Raw genomic sequence first — 12,555 nt, forward strand, 5'->3', positions numbered from 1 at the left:
TTGTTTTTGAATATAAAGGTAAATAAAAGAACAATTAACTAAAAGAACTAGAAGTGATGCCTTTGAAGAGTGGGAATTGGGGAATAGTTGGGGTAGGGACTGGTCAGAAATGTTTGTTGTTATAAGCTTGATGGTATTATTTCAAATCAAACTATATATATAATGATATATATAATTATATATACACACACATATATATATATCTTTGAGAGAGATTGAAATTTAAATTAAAAATTAAAGGATCAGCAGTAAGTTCACTTTTACACTTCACAAGAGTAAAGAGACCACTTGAACAATGCAGAGCAGTCAGAACTCCACATGTGGGTCTAAGAGAAGACCATTTAACCCACAAAGGAAAGGAAAGCCCCAAGATCACTGCTAGAAACAATGTCAGGTATAAAAACAATGTAATACCCGTGAGAGAGCTTCCATCTCTGGCTGGAGTGCTTTAACTGTGCCTCAAATCAGATAGACTCTGGAATACTTATAGTTTCAATTGATCAACTTTCACAAAAGACTTTGGCCCTTCCTTATGCATGAGAAGCGTTAAACACCATTGACATCATTTGTACAGAAAACAGAATGCAAAATCAATGAAGTCTCCACAGCTCTTAGAAGATGTGGTGTAAATTGAGGGTAAAGGGTTTTTAATGTGCTCCCAAAGGTATAAGCCAACTAGCCAGGGCAGAGTCAAGGTGATTGGAAGTAGAGGAGCAGCTGGTCACAGCAAAGGCATGGAATAGAGCTGCCTCTCCCAGTATCCAGATGGGAAGACTAGAAAGACAATATAAATTTTCCTTTTATTTTGCTACATATCAGAAATGTCCAAGAATGTATTTTAAACTATGCACATTTCTTTCCTAGTTGCAAATAGTTTTGTCAACTGTAGTTAACAAAATAGAGAATGTTGAAAAGTATTCAAGACAAAACAGATCTATGTTTACTTAAGCTTCATGGAGTGTTAGAATTATCAGCAGCCTTTTCTAGGATTTTTTTAAGTACTGGCACTTGTTTCAATTATATTCTGATAAACCTCTAAGAGTCTAAGGCGAAATAAAGGGAACATTTCTGCAACAAGTTCAGAGACACTTTATTTTCCAAACTAGTTATTAGCAAAAAGAACATAGAATTTGGCCCGGCAGGCATGGTTCAGTAGTTGAGCGTTGACCTATGAACTAGGAGGTCACAGTTCAATTCCTGTTCAAGGCTGTAAAGGCACATGCCTAGATTGTGGGCTGGATCCCCAAAGGGGGACATGCAGAAGGCAGCCAATCAATGATTCTCTCTCATCATTGATGTTTCTATCACTCCTGTAGGGAGCGGCTCTAGGGTCAAGCCTCAGGCTGACCTGTGGCAGGGCCACAAACAAGTCCCAGCCTGGAGGGCAGAGCTCTCCTAGCATAATCAAGACTGACCTTGTAGCCCTCCCTAATTCCTTCCTAAGAAGCTAATGGGCTGTGGTAGGTGCAGCAAGTGTTGCCAAAACAAGAACATTTGTATATATGCTAATCTACCCTTGTTTATCTCTGACTATAAAATAAAGCTTCAGCTTGCTGGCTGGATCTTTCTGTGTCCTCATCCAGGCATGGGAGATCGCTGAGCCCCAGCTGTATCCTCTTTGTCTGTCTTCTTTAATCCTTCACCACCCCTCCTCAGGCTCACCCTTGGCCATGCTGGCACGGCACACTCTCCCTCTCTCCCTTCCTCTCTGAAAACAATAAAAATATTTTTAAGCTTAGTAATTTTTAATATTGTGCTAATATTACAAACCTCAAAGGATTCTTAACAATTAGAGATAATTTATGTCAACAGTCCAGCATGTAATTGATACATAATGTTTTTATTATCATTATCCCTAAAATAGCTTAGATTTTACTCAGGTATGATGTTGCATACACAATTTCTATCAAGCTTTTCACAGATAAGGAACAATAGTGGAGAAGAAAAAGTGTTAAATATTTTATGGCTACATTAATGCCAAGAATTAGACAAGACTAGGACCCTTGTCCTAAGGTATGGTAGCAATTGGTGCTATTTACCAGTTATTACCCATATTAGGCCCCTTCTAAGCATATTGTTGGGAAAGAGGCCTTTAAATTATTTTGGGATCATGTGTTGTAAGTAGGATATTGAGTGAATCATCGGGCCAAGTATTTAATTGCAAAGAAAGATGATCCAAAGCTCTATTTTCCACCTGGCATGGTGACCAGCAAGGTTCAAAGCAGGGGCCTCTCTCAGCCCAGGTCCCTGAGAGACTACAATGTGCAGAGCCTCCCTGTGACCCATAATTGACATGTAGTGTCACCAAGAAATAAAACTTGTTGTAGATTTTTTAGCTTCTTTGATAACTAAACTGATAACTGATAACTAAAGGAAATTATTCATTTTTTAACTAGCCACCTATCAGATTCAATCTCTCCGTGTCTCTTACCCACCCCCTGTATCTTTCTTACTCCTTCCTTCTCACTATTTTCTATTTGGTCTAACATAAATAATAGTTACATGGCACTAGGTGCTCAGCTGATAGCATGGCGTCAGGAATGGTCCTGGGTATGTTAATGAGTACATATAGAAAGACAGTCTGCAGAGGAAATCAGAATGAACTGTGTGTCTGTTCACATAGAGATAACACCCTAATGGAGATGAGCCAAAAGTGGCTAAATGACAAGTCTGTGGTTCCTCTGAGCTGGAATGTAGTTCCTATATTTTATTTCTAAGAGAAGTCATTATTTTCTCTCAGTAAGACTTTTTATTAGCTAAGCTAGTTTGAATAGGTTTTTGGTCCTAGCAATAAAGAGAACACATTAAAACTGGGCCGTGGACCAGGGCAAGGCACACAGTGCCCAGTACCAGTACAGGTAGCATGTACCTAAGAAGGGGAACAGGTAGAGATTAAAGGGATCATCACTTGCTCCATAGCCCAGCCATTAAGTCAAACAGTGCAGGTGCCAATGGCACACTCCGCAAGCCCACAGGTAAGTCTACATGAGGATGTGATATCAGCAGGAATGTTCATTGCCTGCTTGATCACATGGGAAAGAAATTGCTCATCCTCCAAATGAAACATATGCTTGTAGTCTATGGAGAAAATATCTATATAAAATATGTCATCGATGAAAAATGTACATGCAGAGATCTTAACTCAAGGAGACCATTAGGCCCAATTGTAGTTCCTCTGGTAGGAACCAGTGCTGCAGGGGAAACTGAGCATTTGATTACTTAACCAGGCCTTTTGTCTAGTCCAGTGGTCGGCAAACTCATTAGTCAACAGAGCCAAATATCAACAGTACAACGATTGAAATTTCTTTTGAGAGCCAAATTTTTAAAACTTGAACTATATAGGTAGGTACATTGTTATTAACTTAATTAGGGTACTCCTAAGGCTTAGGAAGAGCCACACTCAAGGGGCCAAAGAGCCGCATGTGGCTTGCGAGCAACAGTTTGCCAACCACGGGTCTAGTCTGTCAAAACCCTCTGTTAGAGAACCCTCTTTCTGACACAATAACAGGAGAACCGGTTTGCCCCTGCAACTTGCACTGATTTGTCTAATTAGCAGTGAAATGTGATTTACATGCCTTCCTCCCAAGGTGGTCTTCTCTAAAAACCACAGCAAAACGATCATTTCTGCAAGCTGAGTTTGTGGTAAATGAAACCAGGTCCCTTCTTTTTTAAAGTGGAAGGTCTAATCCCATCATCTTGATTGCTCTACTAATCACAGACTCCAACCATTGCCACACTACTCACTGGGGGCAAGGACTCTGTAACCGGTTACATATCTCATCCTCATCATGAGCCTCCTCATTTAAATCCAATACAGAGCAAGCTCAAATCCACATGGTTGCAGGTATTGAAAACTTCATTCAATTCCCCTTTCCATTTGTTCTTCTTTCTCCCCACTATACCTTTATCTTTCTCGGTATTGTGTCACCAGAAAAATATGGATTTTTTCCAATTAATAATAATTTTTTTTTAAAAAAAAAAAAGAGCCCTAACTGGTTTGGCTCAGTGGATAGAGCATCAGCCTGCAGACTGAAGTGTCCCAGGTTTGATTCCAGTCAAGGGCACATGCTTAGGTTTCAGGCTTGATTCCCCAATGTGGGGTGTGCAGGAGGCAGCCGATCAATGATTCTCTCTCATCATTGATGTTTCTATCTCTCTCTTCTTCTCCCTTCCTCTCTGAAATCAATAAAAATATATTTTTTTAAAAAAAGAAAAGAAAACATAGCCCAAAAGACTAGTATCATGACCTTGAATAGAATATTGAGGAACAGCAAAACAACCCGGGTCCTAAAATCACAAGAGACTTATTCTTCTCAGCTCATTTCTCAAATATAGGATTAAAGACAAGGGAGGTATGCATCACTAGCAGATTCCCCCAGTTTGGCTGGAGAGTAGACAGATACAATTCTACCAAGAATATGAGTCTTATAATAAAATGAGAGATGCAGGCAACTCTTTCCAGAAGAAAAAAAAATCACAGAAAAACATAAGTACATCCCAGAAGACCTCATCTTAAGGAAACACTGGCTTCCATCTGGCCACACTCTTCCTCCTGACCATATGAAAAACTCCCATTCTCCTGCAGATTTGCCTTGGTTCCAGGCACTACAGCAACGCAAATCTAAGAGGAAGAGCAGGGGGGGAAGTTAACTGAAACCTAGATATAGAATTTAGTACTTTGTATTTCACTAGCACCTCTTATTCAATATGTTTAAAGTGTTTTGCAAGTATGAGGTTTTATTATGCTCCTTTTCAGAAAATAGAAAAACAAATTGCAGTAGAAGAATGGACCTAAGTCTATACTCAGCCAGCAAGACAATAAGAAGTAGAGGGAGAAGCTCACAAGCCCTTACTGTGAACTGGGTCACTGCCATCTTTAAGATGCTGTGTGTCACCCAGCTCTGAACCCATTCCAACCTCAAGGAACAAGGAGATACAGCTACTTCTGCAGAGGCTTACAAAGGTGACATCAAGAGTCTCAGCAGTGACGAGGTCATGATCCACCAGCCCACCTTGGAGATTAAGGAAGCAGGGAGGGAGAAGCCCTATCAGCTTCCTGCCCAACCCACACCCATCCTTGCCCCCACAAAAGGGCTATTGTTTCTCTGAATAGCAATAGCAACATTATGATGCTAACTCAGCTGGTCTAGACAAAGAAGTCATCCTTTGGGGCTAAATAGTGAGGTTCAATTTCTATAATTACTAACTCTGGCAGGAAATTATCCACATACCCATTTTTTTTCTCAAAAAGGGGAGTGCAAATAAAGTAAATAGTTCTAATTTTATTCCCGTTCTCTCCAACTACCTCTACAGTTGATTATTATTATATACTAGGGGCCTGGTGCACAAAATTCATGCACTGGGGGCGGGGGGAGGGTTCCTCAGCCCAGCCTGCCCCCTCTCACATATTGGGAGCCCTCAGGGGATGTCTTAATGATGGCTTAGGCCCGCTCCCTGCTCCCCTTGGGGAGTGGGCCTAAGCTGCAGTCTGGCCTCAATTTGTGGGAGGTGACCAGGCTGATCAGGGGAAGGCACCAGCCCCATCACCCCATTGCTGCAGCCACTGCCAGTCACCATAGCCACCAAGGTGTTTTCATCAACACAGACTCCAGTCCCTTCACCATGAAAAAATGACAACTTTATTTAGGCATTTTCAAAATGTGTCTTTCATAGGATATGACATTTCTTTATTATTTTTTTTTTATCCTCACCTGAGGATATGTTTCCATTGATTTTTAGGGAGTGTGGAAGAGAAAAGGAAAGACAGAGAGAAACATCAAAGTGAGAGGAATACTTTGATTGGTTGCCTCCTGCATGAGCCTTGACCTGGGCCCGGGCCAGGGAGGAGCCTGCAACCTAGGTACATGCCCTTGGTCAGAATTGAACCCAGACACTGCGGTCGGCAGGCTGAGGCATTATCCACTGAGCCAAACCGGCTAGGGCAGGATATGACATTTCTTAGCCCTCCAGCAGCGGACCTTCATTTTTTTCACCAGGAGTGCGGTGAAAAACCCTAGATCACCTTTTTGGATTCTTATTACCCAAGTTACTAAGAATATTACCAGTGGCATACAGGGAGCTTAGCCAATGAGCAGTCAGAAAAGGTGTTTCATCTGTAGTTCACACCGATCCCCAGCTCGGACCCTGCCCAGGCCTGAAACCTTGGCCAGAGGCTTCAACCCCCATCACCCTCCCATCACCAGGTCAGCCCCTCACCCAGGCCTGATGCCTCTGGCTCAGGCATCAGGCCTGGGCAGGGGACCCCCATATCCCTCCAATCACTGGCTCTGCCCCCCATCTAGGCCTGATGCCTCGGCCAGAGGCATCAACCCCCATCACCCTCCAATCACCAGATCGGCCCCTTGCCCAGGCCTGACGTCTCTGGCCCAGGCGTCAGGCCTGGGCAGGGGACCCCCAGATCCCCCTCATCACTGGCTCCCCCCCTGCCCCCTCCCATCACCGGCTCCGCCCCCCACTCCTCCAATGGCCAGCTCCACCCCTGCCCAGGAGCCCCCTGGCTCAGGCCCTTCTTATGCTGCTCAGGGCCCACATGGGGCCTACCTCAGAGTGACCTGGGTGCTGATGATGTTCCTGGGACCCAGGCCACTGGGCACCTATGTATGCAAATTAACTGCCATCTTTGTTGGGTTAATTTGCATACTCTCCTGATTGTCTGGTTAGTGTATCAGAGGGACAGTCAATTTACATGTTTATCTATTATTAGGTAAGATTGAAGGTGTTTTCAATGACAAAAAAATACTGTAAACAAGGGACCCATATTATAAGGTAGAGAAATTATAAAACTGTTAACATTAATAATAATAGTTAATTTATTCCTCTCTTCATCCTGGCATGCTTCTCACTCTCCTCCCCAACAAAGTGCACTAAACTGTGCAGTGCAGGATGCCTTAATGAAGCCACACAGAAGTAGGAATTCAGTAGCACCCACTTTCAGAGAATATATTTACTTATCTTACATCCTAGCTAATTTGCTAGGAAAAACTTTTCTTTTTGAGAGCCAATAATTGGTTAATCTGCCCAATATCAGTCATGATCAAATTTCACCTGATGGGACATATTAGAAAGATCAGGCATATTTGACTGATTTATTTTCACAGTCTTTATTGTCCAAATCATTACCCACTTTCATATATATATGAACAAGAGACTATACAGGAGTATATAATTTAATCTTATTATCAAGACATTCTAAAATGTTTATATTGTACCACTTTTTAATTAAAGATTTCATAGTTCTGAACATCACACACATTCTTTTGAGTTGAGCTACTAATATAATTTCCATGAAACTGAGTCAACAAAAGACAGGTTAGATTGTCCTTCACAGTTAAGAGACTACTGTTGACAGTATTAAGAGAGACAACAGAGCAAGTCAGTTAACTGTGCTGGATTAAACCTCAGGTTCTCCAAGCTTTATGCTTAATCAAGGAACTACCTTGTCATTCGCTTATGGTCATAGAGGTGTGTAAATTTTTATAGCATCACTGACTTTAAAGGAGTCCTATCTTTATTCAGTGGACCCTTTATCTTGGTCCTTCTTATTTCAGATCAGCTGTCTGCATATTTCCATGTTTTGAGTATACTCAAGAGCAAGATTGCAAAGAATACAAAAATAAAACAGTCCACAAAGATTATCAGCCCGAATGCCACTAGGAGACAAAAGAAACTGCCACAAGGAACAAGGGAAATTAACATTCTTTCCTGTCCACCTGGCAAGAATTGACATCAAACTAAACTTGTCGGCAAGCTCTGTTGACATGGAAGCATTAGGAGAGTAGAGGTTCCGTAAAATATTCTGGAGCTACTTATACTGAAGTTTCCAAAGACCTTTCTATCATTTATCATTCTCCCCCACTAACAGCATGTTTTGTGAGATGCTCATCAAACTGCTTCAAATTATTTCTGAAAAAAAAGAAGAAGAAATACATTAATGATTGGATGGATAGTATAAAATGTTAAAGTTTTATAATAAGACAGACCTTGGCATTGAATACCTCCTTTGACATTTAGTATTGGGTGAGTGGCATTGAACAAGTTACTTAGTCTCTCAGAACCACAATGTTCTCGTTTGTTTTTTAAAAATGGATAATAATGCCTTCTCTTATTATAATTAAAAAAGAATGCATGTAAGCACTTGTAAAGCACTTGACACATTTAGTAATTGGTCACAATTAATTAAACCTTCTATTCATCCTGAATTACCATAAAACCATTCTGTATCAAGAGAAAGAGAGGGAGAGAGAGAGAGAGAGAGAGAGAGAGAGAGAGAGAGAGAGAGTTAAATTAGCCTGACTACCTTTATCACATACAAATAATTTCTATTTAGACATTTTATTTTTTTTATTTTTTTTTCTATTTAGACATTTTAGAAATTGTTTGCAAGTCCCTATTTATTACTTCTAAGATTAACTGGGCCTGAAGGGACTACCAATAGATCAAATCAATGTTGATATTCTTTACCTCTCTGTGCAAAGAACAATGCATTTCATTAATGTCTTTGGAAAAGAATAATGAAGTTCAAAATTTCCTTAATCTGATGCTCAGAGCCTACTCTGTGATTTAATGTAATATTTAATGTTAAATTTTAGTTACTGTGAAGTTTTTTGAAAATAACTTAAAATTCCTCTATTAGAATGTGATTTTCTAGATGCAGCCATTGAAGTTATGTGACAAGCATGCCATAGACGAGCTCTGAGCTATCATTACTAACATGTCTAATGAAAAAGTTGAAGTGGGTTTCTAGTTGAACTGTTTTCTTTTACCACATCATACATTTTGTGCATTAAAGATGGGCAGCAGTGGATAGGAGAAACTATTGAAGTGGAAGAGGAAAACAGAAAAAATAAAACCTGTTATTGTCCATCAAAATTGAAATATGGTATCCAGATCATGCATTTAGGTTTTAAAATTCTATAGTTTTCAGGTGACAAGGATAGTAGCATATGTACCTTTTTATCTCTTTCTCACTCCATCTCAACATAATACTTTCCTTATACTAAATATTTGATAATATTTGTCAAGGAAGAGACAAACAAATGACCACATAAACTTTGTTTTACACTTAAGTACCATAATCTAATGCTCAAGGAATTATCTAGGGCTGTGCTCTTATTTATACTTTAATTCAAAAGCAAGCACATATGACAACCATGATTTACCCCTGGAGACATCCACAGGGTCACCTCATGAGAATAGAGGACTCTGGAGTGAGTGGAGCAGCATGGCAGTGAGAGAGGACCTCCAGGTCTCTCCCCTTGAAATCACTACAAGCTGGGCAGCCATAATTCAACAAAGGATTCCCTGCTTAACGCACAAATCAGAGACATTGGGCATTGAGACCTTCAGGTGGGCGTATCTGAGCCAACAGCAGAGACGGGATAGGGAGGGGAAGGACAGAGACAAAGCCCAGGGCAGCCCTGCACTGCCCAAGACCCTGCATATGTGATAGCAGTGAAGGGTTGAGTTGCAATCCCCATTGGGTGAACCAATGTGGCAGAGACAGCAATGGGGCCTGGGTGGCTGGCACACATTGATAATGGGCCCAGGGGCAGGGGCAGAGAAGTAGCACATAAAACAATCACAGCACTCCACAGCCTGCCAGCACCAAAGAATTCCACAGCTGCAGGAATCCTCCCACCCCAGCCCCTGTGTCCGGCCAGGCAGTAAAATCTTCACTTAGCAGACAGATCTCAAAAGGGCTGAAAAAAGCTTTCCACCCTAAGTGGTCTGTGCTTATTATGGCTAAACCCACAAGGAAAAGCAGAATCACACACCCAAAACCCGCTTCCTCCTGCCCATCACTCCCCCATCCATTATAGCACAGCCTGCTAGAGACAGCTGGGTCAACCCAGACAGAGCAGCTGTGCCAGCAGCTTCTGGCTACGGGAAGTTGGCGCCAGAAATGCACAAAAGACACATAATATATATTAAAAATAAAAATAGGAAATGGAGGAAAAGACATTTACAAAACTAAAATAACAGACAAAAACACAAGGGAAAAGAAACAATAGAGATACAGAACTACCATTAAAAAAAGACAAAATGAATATAGAGAATCCTCTTATATCAATAATAAATGGACTGAATTCACCAATTAAAAGGCACAGAAGTAGAAGGTTGGGACAAAAAAAAAAACAGACACAATTAAATGCTGCCTTCTGGAGACACGGCTAAGCTTCAAGGACAAACATAGATTCAAAGTGAAGGAGTAGAAAATGATACTCCAAGCAAATGGCATCCAGAAAAAAAGCAGATGTAGCCATATTCATATCTGACAAAACAGATTTCAAAATAACAAAGGTAACAAGAGAGAAAGATGGACATTTTATAATAATAAAAAGAATAATACATCAAGAAGACATAATATTTATTAACACATATACATCCAACCTGGGAGATCACAATATATAAACTAGTAATAGACCTAAAGGGTAAAACTCACAAAAATATCCCATTGACGGCAATGGATAGATTACTCAAACAACAAAAAACTAATAAGGAAATGTTGGTGTTAAATAATACAATAGACAAATAACAGACATAATCAATATTTACACAGCTTCTCATTTCAGAACATTAGGACAAATGTTTTTCTCTAGTGCAATGGAACGTTCTCAAGGATAGACCATATTTTGGGACACAAATTAGTCTCAAAAATTTAGGAACATTGAAATAATACCAAGCATATTCTCCAACTACAATATTCTGAAATTAAAAATCAACTGCAAAAAGAAAGCAGGAAAAAACACAAATATGTGGAGATTAAGCAACATGCTAATAAACAACAAGACAAGATCAAAATATGTGTAGACACAAATGATCACAATAATACAACATATCAAAATTTTGGAGATGCAGCAAAAGGGATAATAAGAGGGAAGTTTATTGGGTGTGGAGAGAGCAGAGCGCCTGAAGAATGGCCTCTCTGTGTACAACACATCCAGCAGCACCTTGGGCTTACTCCTCACGGGTGGCAGAACACTATAGCCTTCCTGTGACATTACGTCCTATACATAAAAAAAAAGAGGGAAGTCTATAGCATTACAGGCCTACCTCAAAAAAAGAAAGAAAAGAAAACAAAACAAAACAAGAAAAATATCAAATAAACAACCTAACATTTCATCTTAACTAACTAGAAAGAGAAGAATAAACAAAGCCCAAAGTTAGGAGGGAAAATAAGAAATAATAAAAAAATAAGAGCAGAATTAAACAAAATAGAGATCAAAAAGACAATAGAAATAATTAATGCAACAAAGAGCTGGTTCTTTGAAAAGCTTAATGAAATTAACAATTCTCTGGCTACAATCACTAAAGAAAAAAGCAGAAAAGACTCAAATAAACAAAATCAGAAATGAAAGAGGAGAGGCCGCCCTTGCTGATTTGGCTCAGTGGATAGATTATCGGCCTGAGAACTGCAGGGTCCCAGGTTCGATTCTGGTCAAGGGCACAGCCTGGGTTGCAGGATTGATCCCCAGCGGGGGGCGTGCAGGAGGCAGCTGATCAATGATTCTCTCTCATCATTGATGTTTCTATCTCTCTCTCCCTTTCTCTTCCTTTCTGAAATAAATAAAAATATATATTTTTAAAAAGAGGAGAGGCTAAAAGGAACACCACAGAAATACGAAGGACTGTATAAGAATACTATGAACAGCTATATGCTACCAAATTTTATAACCCAGAAGAAAAAGACAAGTTCTTAGAAAAATATAACTTTCCTAGACTGAATCATAAAGAACTGGAAAATCTAAATAGACAAACCAACATTAAGGAAATCGAAGCAGTCTTAAAAAACCTCTCAAGAAGTAAAAGTTCAGGACAGATGATTTCACTAATGAATTCTGCCAAACATTTTTAAAAAAAAATTAATATCTATCCTCAAACTCTTCCAAAAAATTGAAGAAGAGCCATAATTCCTAACTTATTTTATGAGGCCAATATTACCCTGACACCATAACCTGGCAAGTACAATGACAACACACACAAAAAAAAGTTACACACAAATATCTCTGATAAATATAGGTGCAAAAATCCTAAACAAAATATTAGCAAATCAAATACAACAATATGTTAAAAAGATAATGCATGACAATCAAGTTGAGTTCACTCCAGGAGCACACGAATGGTTTTACAAACACAAATTGATCAATGTGATACACCACGTTAACAAGTAAAGGGTAAAAATCATATGAACATATCAATAGATGCAGAAAAAGCATTTCACAAGATACAACATCCATTTATGATTAAAACACTCAATAAAATAGGCACAGAAGAAAAGTATCTTGATATAATAAAGGCCAGATATGGTAAAAAAAAAATAAATAAATACATACATACATACATAAAAGCTTTCCTTCTAAAATCAGGTGCAAGACAAGGGTACACACACTTACCACTGCTATTCAACATAGTACTGGAAGTCCTTACCAGAGCCATCAAACAAGAAAAAGATATAAAGGCTTCCAAATTGGTAAAGAAGAAGTAAAATAGTCACTGTGTGCAGGTGACATTATTCTACATATAGAAAGAAAAATA

At 39.5% G+C, this 12,555-nt stretch overlaps 1 non-coding gene across 1 annotated transcript; it reads left to right on the forward strand.

Annotated features, from left to right (window-relative positions):
- Positions 1–10,906: 10,906 nt before the first annotated feature.
- Positions 10,907–11,035, forward strand: LOC132225156 (small nucleolar RNA SNORA11). The gene has a single exon (XR_009450802.1). It is a non-coding gene; the product is annotated as a small nucleolar RNA SNORA11 (small nucleolar RNA).
- The last annotated feature ends 1,520 nt before the right edge of the window (positions 11,036–12,555 follow it).

Source organism: Myotis daubentonii, chromosome 1, assembly GCF_963259705.1.
Source record: "Myotis daubentonii chromosome 1, mMyoDau2.1, whole genome shotgun sequence".
Classification (NCBI taxonomy): domain Eukaryota; kingdom Metazoa; phylum Chordata; class Mammalia; order Chiroptera; family Vespertilionidae; genus Myotis; species Myotis daubentonii.